The 14,472-nt window shown below is 42.6% G+C and overlaps 1 protein-coding gene and 1 long non-coding RNA gene across 2 annotated transcripts in view; one reads left to right on the forward strand and one right to left on the reverse strand.

Moving 5' to 3' along the window:
* The window catches only part of megf11 (multiple EGF-like-domains 11), a 469,877-nt gene that overhangs the window by 438,650 nt on the left and 16,755 nt on the right, over positions 1–14,472 (reverse strand). The window lies entirely within an intron of this gene.
* Positions 991–2,529, forward strand: LOC147099874 (uncharacterized). Its single transcript, XR_015073849.1, has 2 exons — positions 991–1,218; positions 2,064–2,529. It is a non-coding gene; the product is annotated as an uncharacterized LOC147099874 (long non-coding RNA).

Consider the following 14,472-nt stretch of genomic DNA (forward strand, 5'->3'; position numbering starts at 1 on the left):
TGTCAACCTGGTTGGTGTATCATATGACAGCCAGGGTGTACAGTGTTAACTGAAGTCAATCTGGACATGGTGAGGCCATCGCTGGCATCCCAGGCAGCAATGTGCACGGGTGATGATGCCCTGTGTCCTGTGCAGCATCAGTTGATTGCGGAGAAGATTGGTGTGGATGTTGGTGCTGCTGGTGTGCCCGGCGATGCTGGTGTTGGGATTCTGAGAACCAAAGTGAGATTTTTTCAAGGGCACCGATGCTGATGGAATAGATGGCAGGTGAGGTTTTGATGACAGAAGCGATCTATCAATGCTGAGAGAGGTTGTTCCAATGAGGTGATACTGGATAGAGAGTTTGCTCCAAACACTTGCTAGCTGCTCTCTATCATCCTCCTGCTTCCCCTCTCTCATTCCCTCTCTATATCATCCTCCTGCTTCCCCTCTCTCACTCCCTCTATCATCCTCCTGCTTCCCCTCTCTCACTCCCTTTCTCTATTATCCTCCTGCTTCTCCTCTCTCATTCCCTCTCTCTATCAGCCTCCTGCATCCCCTCTACAGGGCTTGATAGGATGGATGCTGGGAGAATGTTTCCCTTAGCTGGGGAGTCTAGAACCAGGGGCCACAGCCTCAGGATAAAGGGTAGGCCATTCAGGACTGAAATGAGAAGAAATTTCTTCACACAGAGGGTGGTGAATCTTTGGAATTCTCTACCCCAGAGGGCTGTGGAGACTCAGTCATTGGGTATATTCAAAACAGAAGTCGATAGATTTCTGACTAGTGGGATAGGGTGGGATATGTGTTGGTGTAGGGGTTACGGGGATCGGGTGGGATATGTGCCGGTGCAGGCTCGATGGGCCGAAATGGCCTCTATCTGCACTGTGGGGTTTCTGTGATTCTGTGATAAGGGCATCAAGACATTTGGCGATAAGGCTGGTGAACGGAACTGAGGCAGAAGATCAGCCATGATCTCATTGAATGGCGGAGCAGGCTCGAAGGGCCGAATGGCCGACTCCTACTCCTATTTCTTATGTTCTTATAAAGCTCAATCTGTCTTCCAAATGCAGTAAGCAACAGCTTCTAACCTTGGAAAGTGACCCATGAAATTGGAGCTTTCATAGAACATTTGCAGCTGTCAGGTTAGTAAATCAGTCCATGCTGACACAACACCCGACCTACTTACCTGACATGATCCCCGCGCGCTGGGAAACCCGTGGAAAAGCTGGAAAAATAGTAAGTACATGGTAAAATCCTGCTCAACCACCTTTTAACTATCTAAACTGACTGACCCACCGCTTGGTGTCGGGTCTGTTCAGGAATGACAGACCCGACACTTGGGAAACTGACACAGAGGCGGGTTGACAGCAGGATACCGACTCTGCTGTCAATCGTTTTGATTTTGACAGCGGACCCGCCTCCGAACCCGCCCTCTGAGCGCCGGCAAAATTCCGGCCTCATTCTCTCTATTCAGCTCCAATTTGTCCAGGTGCTCAGTCACTCTCTACCTAATGACAGATTCAAGCAACGTCCCCACAACTGTCGTTAGACTGACAGTGTGCAATTACCGGATTGCTTTCTCCCACCCTTCTTAAATAATGGCGTGACCTTTGCAATTTTCCAATCCAGCGGTACAACTCCTGAATTGAGAGAGCTTTAGAAGATTATGAGGAACGCATCTGTGATTTCCCACCTACTTCTTTTGATACCCTGGGGTGGAAACCATCAGGTCCTTGAGATTTCTCTCATTAGTTTCTTCATCACCACTTTTTTTTTAATTTACATTAAATCCATTAAATTCCTCCCCTTGATTTATTTTTAGTTTCCCTTGTACAGCTGGTATTTTGTCCTCTTCCCCTACTTGAAAAAGGATGCAAAGTACTCATTTAACAAGTTTGCCATTTCCTTATTGTCGATTACAGTATCACCTGCGTATCTATTTAACGGGCCTACAGTTCCCTTAGCCACTTTCTCCTCATATATTTATAAAAACATTTACTATTAGCCTTGATATGCCTTGCAAGTTTTTGTTTGTATTCCCTTTTCGCAGCTCTTAATACTTCCTTTGTATCTTTTTATAGCTCTCCCAGAATGAACCCCAACCCAGCACGTGGGTGCTGTTACCATTCTCTTGGCCTTTCCAACCTACCAGTAAGCTTTTTTTTAAAGAAGTAACACACTGCTTACTCTATAACAAAGCGATGAGGTTGTTACATACTGAAGAACAGAAAACAAAAGGAAAATCACCAGAGGCAGAATCAGTTGATTTACTGAATCATGCTATAGAAAGTACAAATACCCACAACTAAGCAGAACAAAAGGAATGTTGACTGATGAATATTGGTTAAAAAGATTGAATTCAATTAGGCTAAAAGCTTCCCTTAAACTGCCGTTTCCAACCGAAACCCTGCTTTAGAAGATTCCCGCTGCAAAGTTCGATACATATGTTCTTCACCTATGTCGTTGATAATTAGCAGGTTATCCTCCTTATCTCAATGGTAATTCAAAGCTACACACAGGGACACTCGAATAAATTTTTTAAATCGTTTTGTTCTGTTTTTGAGGAGTTTTCTCACAGCTTTAGTTCCTAGTACAGTCTACTACTCCAAAAAATCTATTTCAGCATCACCATATCAATTGCATCATAAAGCAATAGCGTTCTATGTTTGTACAATGTAAGTAATATTAAAATGTTTAGCGGCAGACACAATTTATTTCTGCAGGCCCAGCTGCACACTCCCAGTGTTAATCAGCGGGAAGTGTAACAAAGGTGGCAGATTCCGGATCCCAGCAGACTTTCATTCAGGGCCTGTTTGAGGCAGAAGCTTCATCCGCCTCAAGGCTGGCCCATTACGTTGAAAGGATGGGCCAGGGAAAAGGAACAACTTGAATTATATAGTGCCTTTAACATAGAAAAACTTCACAAGGCACTTCACAGAGGCGTAATCAGACAAAAATGGATGCCAAGCTAAAGGGTATATTAGGAGGGGTGACAAAAGACTTGGTCAAAGGGGTGACTGTTGGGATTTAGAGAGTGCGGTTGTAAGTTGACTTGAGGGAGAGTTTTTCCAGGGACAGACATAGAACCAAGTGAGGTTGGAAGAGGGTAGGGGGCGTTTCCTTGGCCTTGGCCACTTACAGCAAGCATCCTGGATGCTGGGACATACCCAGCGGCAGAAGTAAACTCACCCTGGGATCTTGGCCTGGATTCCACCCCCCCCCCCCCAAAATTTCTTGCCTTTCAAAAGGAAATTGGATATATACTTGAAAAGGAAAAATTTGCAGGGCTATGGGGAAAGAGCAGGGGAATGGGACGAATTGAATAGCTCTTTCAAAGAGCTGGCACAGGCACGATGGGCTGAATGGCCTCCTTCTGTGCTGTATCATTCTATGAACATTATGTTTTTTGACCCACTTATAAAGGGGGCTTAGCTGGTCAATCAAATGGTGATGCTGGCAGCCAAAAGTGTGTCTGCTTAGCACTGCTTTCCTTCCCCTCACCAGTGGGCGCCCACCACTACCATTTAAATCATACTCTGGTAGGGTCAGGAGCAGCAGTCACTAGTGCCTGTTCTGCCGCACGCCCAACAATGATACGGAGTAGCACTGAGAAATTGAAAACCTTCACCCAGGTGGAGGGGAAAAACAAGTTGTTGCTCTCATGTCTGAGGGTTTTTATATTGCATAGGGGTGTGAGATTTCACAGGAGAACATTAGGACTGCATAATATCATATTGTTTTAAGGGCAGGTTCCCTAACCCACTTCTGTGATTTCCACCCCCCCACCAACCCACATTTCCAATGTGTGTGGAGAATGCTGAAAAAAATTAATTTTTGACAACCTGCCCCAACAAGGTCACTCAGAACTAAGAATCTGGAAACAGATCAATGTTCAGCTGAATTGAGCTACAGCGGCTTTCTTGTCTCAATTCCACTGAGGTTACAAACAAGACTCTCAACCTTCAAGTTTCACAACCTCTACCGCACCCCCTCGCCCCCCCACCAAGTGAATTTTGGACACAACCTATTCCCATCAACCAGTGCTCAGAGGGGATCACAATCTGTTTATTCAATGGAGAAGAAAAATCCATAGATTATTCCTATTATATCATACCGAACAGCCATTGGCTGGTAATTAACTGCAAATTATTTCTTGATAAATTTCCAGTAAGTATGTCACAGTTATTAATCCTTCAATGTGAACATCATTAAGTGCTCACAACATGGACCATATTGCCAGCTAGTGTCTGCACTGACAGCTGCAGCAGGCACAAAAACAAAAGCAAATGGAATTAGAAACACCCACATAAAATTACCAGTGTGTACTACCAAAAAATACCATGGGAGTGATTTCATGATAGCAATCTAATTGAAGGGTCCAGATGACATAAACTTCCCAGTCCTTGCCCTCACAGTTTAGAACATCACCGATTAGATTGTAGCCTTATAACTGACTTTGCGGGTTTTCTATAAGTATACACTTTATATGAACTGCTGCAATGTATTCTTACAAAGAAAATGCCCAATGCTTAAATTGGTTTGTGTGAAAAATAGAAGCTCCCAAAACATCAAGCAATAAAACATAAGCAAGAAAATGCTGTGAATGGACATTTGGTGAAAACAGACCAGGGTATATTTGATGGAAAGTAACAGAGAGCAAACCAACTGGTGCGTAATCAGTAAAGGCATTGTCCAAATACAATGAATACAATCTGTAAAACATTGCCAGTGCAAGCAAGCTAATACAACTATGCTTGCCATCTTATATGTAGCTTCACTGTACCTTGACTAATGACACAAACACAACAAAATATGTTTAAATGCCAGAAGGTGCTTCTCCCTGGGGGAGGGGGTGATACAGTAGTAATTGTCATAGTGAGCATATTCTACCCCTTAGATTATCATTAGGGTATGTTTAAAAATCACAAAACATAAGCATGCCTGTTTAGAACTATAGACCTACCTATATAAAGTCAAAGAGCAAATATTTAAAGTTATCAAAGCATTGAATTCAGCCCAGACTGATGGTAATGAAGCTTTTCCCTCTATTATGTGTACAAGACTCAAGAGTCCTATATGAAGTAATTTTAAAAAATAGTTTCAATCCAGTTACTAATAGCACTGAGTTAGACTGACTCAGACAGATTATAAGGATTGCTTATGTGGAAAATGGATTATCACTGGCCACTCTTCTAAAAGTTGGAGTTAAGACATAATATTGAGACACAGTGGGTGTTTTATTCGATGTTTTGATGAATTTTTAGGCCAATCAGTGAAGTATGTTGGTTCTATGCAAAGTACGTAACATTCTTCAATTTTTATCAACCATGGTCAGATTTAAGCACGACAAAATCAGGTACAGCTCAGGTTAGATGGTGAGTAGAGCTCCCTCTCTACTAACCTAAATCTCACAAAAGACCCAATCCTGAACCAATATGGTACCTCCACCAAACAATACCTATTATTTCTATATGGACCTATTGAATTAATAGCCAGATCTACATATAGTTTCATTACATGGGTTTGTGTTCACTGCGACAAGGGCTGAGACTATCTCAAATTCAGTCCACTTCTTCACAACTCTCAAGAACATTTCCATCCTATCTTCGAGGCTGAATTTAGGCCCATGTCACAGAAATGAAAGGTTAATAATTCTATAATATGCATTTACTGCAGGATAATGTCCTGTGCGTCTCATACACGTAGAAGCTATCCATTATCGTCCATATTATCCTGTGCATAGAATCCTCTGTTCAGTGACTCCCCCTCTGCCTCAGAGCATCCACTAAAAATATTATTCCTTATTTCCTTTCTCCTCTTCTTTTCTCCCTTAAGTACTTTGGTAGAGAGATAGATATTTTACAAAAATAAGCGGTCATATTCTTTGTTTTAATCAGTGGACATTCCTCCTCCACAAAATAATCATTAAGGGTTTTCTAAAAATGTTAAGGTGTTTTCTTAAAGGGTACACCACCACATTCCTCCTGCATACAAGAATATTAAGCCTCTAAAACCCACATACACTGATGATATGCTGATATTTATGAATGATCCTTTACTGCAGGTCTGACCAACCATTTAAAACCCAAGCACCAGAAAAATAAATTGGCTCCTGAGAAATTAGTATCGTTTTAAATGCAATATACTGCATGCTCATTGATATTCACAGCATAACTACAACTCCAAAGTAAGACATTCTGAAACCTAACACGACAATGTTACTTTTGCTACGCTTTGTTTCCAACTATTTTCTTGAGATCCAATTTGTAATCTATCATGCTTCTATCCTCATTCTCCCCTCTTTCATCCTCCTGAACCTAGCACATAAATACACATCACTGAGGCACTATTGTATTTGTATGTTTTTTCTATTTTAGATCATATATAAACACAAGATTTACCAGATTATTTACAAAAGTATTTTGTATTATTCAGTTTTTTTTTTAGTGTAGATCAAAAAGTTAACAAGTAGGAACTAATTCGAAGGAGCAAGAGCCTTCAACAGCTTTAGTGTGATAGCATGGATACAGGATGGCTTCTCACACTGATATCATGATTCATGCCAATGTAATTACTGCTTTTATTTCTCAATTTGATACAATAATCTTGCACATACTATTTACAAAAAAGTGTCTTAAATGCCTTGACCCACGAAGACTGCTTTGTATATTTTGTTTCATTTAAATAACTTCTGCTTATGTTTCATCAATTTAGACAAAGAGGAGAAAAAACACAACCATACATAAGGATTACTAATTTGGTGTACAAATTTCTTTAGAAGTGCATGCCCACTGCTCATTCTTTTCTTTCCTAAAACATCCTGCATTTATGTTGGAGGCTTGTTCTTAACACTGATGGTTCTTTTGCGACCGTTTCAAAGGAATTATAAGATGCTGAAATTGTGTTAAAAAGCTACACAGTACCGACAGCTCTGATATTTCCTAATTCCTCAACTCGAAGGAGTTAGGGGACGAAATTATGAAAATCATTTCACTGTGACGCTTAAAACTGAACTTGCTTAATTTTGGGTGTATTTTCCTGTTCTTGGCTCCATCCTTAACAAAAAACCTTATATCCATAACTCTTATTGAAAAGACATTGGTTGAATGCTTTGCTGCCACACTCTTGTTGTCTTCAAGTCTACACTCATAGAATCATAGAATAGTACAACACAGGAAAAACTCAAATCAAGTTAGTCAAACACGATTTGCCCTTAACAAATCCATGCTGGCTCTCCTTTATTAGTTTGTGCTTGTCCATGTGGCTGTTAATTTTGTCCTGGAGTATTGTTTCTAAAAGCTTCCCCACCACCGACGTTAAACTGATTCACCTGTAATTGCCAGGTTTATCCTTCTCCCCTTTTTTGAACAAGGGTGTAACATTTGCAATCCTCCAATCCTTTGGCTGTATCTAAGGAGAATTGGACGATTGTGCCCTGCACCTCCGCAATTTCTGCCCTTACTTTCCTCAGCAACCTAGGATGCATCCCATCCGGGCTAGGTGACTAACCTACTTTGAGTACTGCCAACCTTTCTAGTACCTCCTCTTTATCTATTTTTATCTCATACAGTATCCTGGCAACCTCCTTGTTTACCATAGCTTTGCCAAAGTCCTCTTCCTTGGTAAACACCGATACAAAGTATTCATTTAATACTTCAGCCATGCCTTCTGCCTCCACCAATAGATCTCCATTTTGGTCCTTAATTAGCCCCACCGCTCATATGACAATCCTTTTACTGTTAATATGCCTGTAGAAGACCTTTGGGTTCCCTTTGATGATAGCCACCAATCTATTTTCATATACTGTCTTCTTTGCCCCTCTTATTTTCTTTTTCACTTCTCAATACTTTTATATTCTCCCTGATTCTCCCTTGTATTATCAAGCTGACACCTGTCATACATCCCTTTTTTCTGCTTCATCCTACTCTCTAACTCCTTCGTCATCCAGGAAGCTCTGGCTTTGGCTGCCCTCCCTTTTCCCCTTGTGTGAATGTACCTATACTGTACCCAAACCATCTCCTCTTTAAAGCCTGCCCATTGCGCCATTACATTTCGGCCTGCCAGTCTTTGACTCCAATTTATTCGGCTCAGATCCCTCTTCAATTCACTGAAATTAGCCCTCCTCCAGTTAAGTATTTATTTTTCTAGATTGCTCCTTGTCCTTTTCCATAAGTAATCTAAACCTTACGACATTATGATCACTATTCCCGAGATGCTCCCCGACTGTGACATTCTTCATTTAACCCACTTCATTCCCCAGGAATAGATCCACCAATGCCTCCTTCCTCGTTGGGCAGGAAACATAATGATCAAGAAAATTCTCCTGAACACACTTCAGAAATCCTTCTCTTTCTCTGCCCTTAACACAATCACTGCCCCATTCAACATTGGAGTAGTTAAAGTCTCCCATTATCACTACTCTATACTTCTTGCACCTCTCAGTAATTTCTTTGCAAATCTGCTCCTCGATCTTCTTCCCACTATTTGGTGGCCTATAAAATATACCAAGTAGCATAATAGCTTCCTTATTGTTTAACTCCAACCAAATAGATTCTGTCTTTGACCCCTCGAGGGCATTCTCTCTTTCTAGCACTGAAATATTTTTCTTGATCGAAATTGCTACCCCGTCTCCAATTTTTCCTTCCCTATCTTTCCTGAATATCTTGTATCCAGAAATATTAAGCGTCCAATCCTCCCCTTTTTTGGGCCAGGTCTCTGTTATTGCCACTACATCATATTCCCACGTGCCTGCAGCTCACCAACCTTATTAACCACACTTCGTGCATTTACACACGTGTACTCCAAACCTAACTTAGACCTCTTTGTATTTTCTATGATCCCACCTAATTCTGTATTATTTCTAACTCATGAGGGGAAAAATTCAGTTGTTTGCGCCTCCCATTAGCGCCTTAAGAGGGCGCAAAGCAACTAGCGCCCGGGCGCGGCAATGTTTGCGCCGCTCGCAAAATTAACTAGACATTTTGCGGCGGCGCTAAACACTACCGTCACGATCTCCTGCGCCGGCAGATTGTGACGTCAGTTGAGTGCGCAACGCCCCGTTAGCGCCCCGGACCGGATATTGAGTGGCGCCCCCTGCCTTACCACCTGCCGCTAGCAACGACAGGTTGAGGGGAGCGTTATGCTGTCAGAAAGAGACTGGGGGAGCGATATTTAAAGGCGACCGCTTCCTGCCTTTTTTTGTCGGTGACATTTTTGCACCACACAGTCCGAGAGAGAGAGAGAGAGAGAAACTTCTGGAGAGATTCAACGCTGTGTGAAGGAGTTTTGAGTACTGAGCAGCACTTTGCAAGTTTGTTTTGATTTGCCCTTCCTTGCTTCGCCAGTGCTCTGAGGTAGCACCTCACTCCTCGGCCTTTGCGCCTGAAGACAGGTGTGAAGCGCCTGATTTAGCGCTCCAATCACCTGCAGGGGCGATAAAAGCCAAGTTTGCTGTCAGAGGCGATAATTAACGCCAGGCGGTAAACTTTGCGCACGGCCGATAATGGCACCCCAAATGGGGCGATACTGAATTTTTCCCCCTTACTGTCTCTCCCAGTCCTCTGTGCACCGTGGGTAGAAATTAGTCTTGGGCAGTGGCACAAAACGAGTGGCATCAGATCAGCCGCCCATTATACGCAGCGCCTGATATTCAGTTCCACTGCAGTCAATAGAGCTGAATATCAGGCACTGCGTATAACGGGCGGCCAATCTGATACTGTCCATTTTGGGCCACTGCCCGAGACAAACTTCTACACCCACTTGTTTCTACTTTTTAATATTACATTTTGGTGCCCAACCCCCTGCCGAATTAGCTTAAACCCTCCCCCACAGCAAGGATTTTGGTCTCAGCTCTGTTCAGGTGCAACCCATCCCATCTTGAACAGGTCCCTCCGGCCACAGAACTGGTCCCAATGGCTCAGCAATCTGAAGGCCTCCTTCCTGCACCATGTCTCTAGTCACTAATTAACCTGCCATATCCTCCTATTTCTACTCTCACTAGCCCGTGGCACTGGGAGTAATCCAGAAATTACTACCTTGGAGGTCCTGCTTTTTAACTTCCTCCCTAGCTCATTAAACTCTGACTGCAGAACCTCAACCCTTTTCCTTCCTATGTCGTTGGTTCCGACAGGGGCCATGACTTCTGGCTCTTCCCCTTCCCCCCGCAGAATGTTCTGCACCCTCTCCATGACGTCCCTTACCAGGGAGGCAACATACCATACATTGAAGGTGTTTTATTACATTGTGCTATTCTCTATAGTACTCTCAATCCACATTTGGATGTACACAAAATAAAAAAAGTGCACCAAGCAAAGTTTTCCTTTTCCAAAATACACACAAATATAGATCTTTCGCAAAATGACAGTATTGACTAATTCTCTGAACTTGCTTCACAATTCATATAGTTCTTTTAATATATTATTATCAATTGTATTGCATAAAACATGCAAATTCAAGCAGAATATATTAATATAAACCGAATGGGCTCCTTCTGTGCCGTAAATTTCTATGATTTTATAATTCTATGAAACCAAAGTTTAATTTTATAAATCATACAACAAATAACAGAAAGTTGATAGTGATTCCAAAATGTCAGAGTTTGCACGATATAACAAACTAAGATTGAAGCTCAAAATTGACTGTCATCATATTCACAACAGGTTCATTGGGTAATTTAATTCTGGTTTGACCTTTTTACTGATAGTGGCTCTCACACAATGGCCAGTGCACTCCATATTGTTGATGCACGATATCCTTACTGAAGAATTAATAGTTATGAAATGAGCGCTGCACCTTTACTGAATAATAATCAGGATCTCATTACCAAGAAACAGTATGGTCAGCACTGATTTTCTATCTAAAATAACAGAAACAAATTCGTTCAGAACCTTTCGCGGAAAAAAATGCAGATCGCTTGCATTTTTAAAAATGATTATTCTTAATGATTGCATCAAAATTAATCTATACTATCAGGATTTTTGGCAATTTCCATCAAACCATCTTAATTATTACAGCTGCAGATTTTTAAATATTTTATGAATGCAGCATTAATGCAATGCTTGAAATATTTATATCACGTCTGTCAAAGATGTTCCATGTGGCTAATGATGTCGCTGGGGGAATGGGTCTTTTCAGTCCAGAATTCCTAACCCTCCAGTTCTGACCTCAGGCAAAACCCAACCACTCTTTATCATAGATAACTATGATAATACATTATTGCTGGGTGAAAATGGAAAATTGGCCCCGTGTGTAACTCCTCTAACTTGCAAAGGAAAATATTAAAAATGAAACATTTTATTCCCACTTTTCAGCACTTGTTAATGTGGTGATAAATTTAAATTTGAGGATGTGAGAATCACTTTTGTCTAAATCACTAGTCTCATTCTGAAGAGGTGATGAGGACAAATGCAGCGCATTTTTATTGACTATAGATAAGCCTCTTCCCGACAAAGTTATAAAGATTGCTAGGAGCCTCAGCAAGCACACGTAACACCTTCCTGAACTACTGCCTTAATAGGATTTGCATTATCACAAGTAATGGGGCAACGTACTCCATATTCTGTAATAGTAGACAGTAGCATCATCTACAGTGCTAGAGGAATAATAAGCTTCCTATTCTGCCGAAAACCCCTTGCAATTCAAATGGGGAGAGTTCTGTACTCATTATGTTTTACATGGAAAACATGCAAAAGGAACATTTAACATGTCAGTGTAACTGAAGATATTTTATAATAAATTAATATCCATGAGGTGTTTTCACAAATTTCTTCAGAGTTGGCTCTTCCCACACATTAAAAATGAACCACAGCTTCTTTACAGGTTTATTGTTCTTTGGCTGCTTTGTTTAAGACAATTTTGGCGAAACTGTGGGGTAGATATTAGGATGCATTGTGCCCCATTTTAGGCATAAAGCGGGCGCAAAGCATACCAATTTAGCAGTGGGACGGCCTGCAACCAATCTGCGCAGGCATTGGTCCCACTGCGAAATTCATGGGGACCGTATTTAGACATTCAGGGCATTGTGGCTAAAGGGATCAAGGGATATGGGGAGAAAGCAGGGACAGGGTACTGAGTTTGGATGACCTGGGATGACAGGAATGACGTATGAGGAGAGATTGTGTCGATTGGGCTTATACTCACTGGAGTTTAGAAGATTGAGAGGGGATTTCATCAAAGCCTATAAAATTCTGTCAGGCCTGGACAGACTAGATGCAGGAAGGATGTTTCTGATGGCCGGGGAGTCCAGAACCAGGGGTCATAGTCTAAGGATAAGGGGTAAGCCATTTAGGACTGAAATGAGGAGGAATTTCTTCACCCAGAGAGTGGTGAACCTGTGGAATTCTCTGCCACAGAGGGCGGTGGAGGCCAGTTCATTAAATATATTCAAGGAAGAGTTGGATATATTTCTTAAGGTTAAAGGGATCAGGGGATATGGGGAGAAGGCAGGGACCGGGTACTGAATTTGGATGATCAGCCATGATCTCATTGAATGGCGGAGCAGGCTCGAGGGGCCGAATGGCCTACTCCTGCTCCTATCTTCTATGTTTCTATGTTTGTGCCTGCTCCGCTCAGGATTCTTCAGCAGCCCCTTGGGTCACCAACTAAAAGTAAGTTTTTAAAAAATATTTCTGTGAAGCCAGGAGGAGCAGGAGAGCTCCCCCCCCCCACCCCACCCCCCGACTCCACAGTCCTGACTACTGCACCCCCCGCGCACCCCCCCCCCCAACGCCCCCGCCCCATTACTCGATCCAACTCTCCTCCAGGAACTTACCCGAGAGCTGCTGCTGGAGGTCCCAAAATTCATTTTTCTCATGGGGGGAACAGCCTGTGAAGTTGCGACAGGCGCCAGCAGTTCGCCCTGAAGATGTAGATAAGGCCCTGTGGGTTTGAGTTTCCCAACAAAAGGTGAATCTTGCTATTGGTACTTTTTTTTCATTTAAGGAGCATCAGTGCTAGAGAATGGAACACTTTTCCACTTTTAGGACTAAGTGTCAATGTCAAACACACAGAGTCAGTTATAGCAAGGGCACGATGCCTTCAACCCAACTCAGAACAACACTTCCATCCACACCATTGTAAATTTCTATTTTCACATTAGCATTTTTTGTGATATTTTGAATAAGACTGCTAATTTAGTACCAATGAGTTCCAATTATCAGCAGATTTGTGCTGTAGAATAGTATTCCAAGTGGGTTGGCACTGCTTACAGTCTTCAAAATTTCACATAAATCATTGTGCTTATCAAGGTGAGGGATGTCAGTACTGTGAATGGAATATATTTCCAGTTTTTGCATTGAAGAACAGCATTAAGCACTCCTAGATACAGCACAGTCAGATGCAAAGCAAAGCTGTCTAAACTTGCCTTAATGCAAATCTCAGAAGATCACACCCTGCTACACCAGTCTACATTTTCTACTTCCCACACAACCATCTTTATGGTCTTTGTATCTGAGACTGCCAATTTTAAAACTAAAATAACAGAAAATGCTGGAAACACTCAGCAGGTCAGGCAGCATCCGTGGAGAGAGAAACAGAGTTAACGTTTCAGGTCTGTGACCCTTTGTCAGAACTGGAAAAAGTTAGAGATGTAACAGATTTTAAGCAGGTGCAGAGGCAGGGAAAGGGGGGAGGGGGGGAAAGAACAAAAGGGAGGGTCTGTGATAGGGTGGAAGGCAGGATTGGTTAAACATTGCCAATGGGGATGGCAGAATCATCAACAGCTGCCGCCTGAAAAAATAGGGGTAGAGGTTATAGTCTGAAATTGTTGAACTCAATGTTGATTCCAGAAGGCTGTAAAGTGCCCAACAGAAAGATGGGGTGCTGTTCCTCAAGCTTACTGGAACAATGTAAGAGGCCGAGGACAGAGAGGTCAGAGTGGGAATGGAGCGGAGAATTAAAGTGACAAGCGACCGGAAGCTCGGAGTCACCCTTACGGACTGAACGGAGGTGTTCCGCAAAGCGGTCACCCAATCTGCATTTGGTCTCCCCAATGTAGAGGAGACCACAGCATGAGCAGCGAATACAGTGATGTGCCTTCAATAACTCAAAGACAAGGAGTTTAAAGGATTCAACTAAAGGCTTTTAATCACGAAGAACATTGCAGCATTGCAGGTCTTTCCACATCGGGTTCGTCTGGTAGAAATGACTCATACAGCTCTTGAGACCTTTCTATGGCAAAAGACAGGGGCGTAGCCAATACACACAATAGGAACAAAAGGGGGCGGTTCACACAATACAAAGCAGGTAAAACACAGGGGCTGATGAAGGCATATATTTCATCACATTCATCCCTTCTACAGATTTAGTCTGTCCAGGGGTGTGATAGTCCTTCCTAAATGTCGCAACAGTACCTCGGGCTCCGCCCGGGAGTCCGTGGTGCCCTCCTGGGCATACCCATGTGCTGGGGGTGTTACAGGTACTTCTGGGGGTGGTGAGGATACCTCTGGGGATGGTGGAGGTTCTTCTGGGGGTGGTGGTGATGGGTCGTCGTCG

This window comes from Somniosus microcephalus, chromosome 27 (assembly GCF_052327205.1).
Source record: "Somniosus microcephalus isolate GS21.2 chromosome 27, FLI_Smic_1.0, whole genome shotgun sequence".
Taxonomy (NCBI): Eukaryota; Metazoa; Chordata; class Chondrichthyes; order Squaliformes; family Somniosidae; genus Somniosus; species Somniosus microcephalus.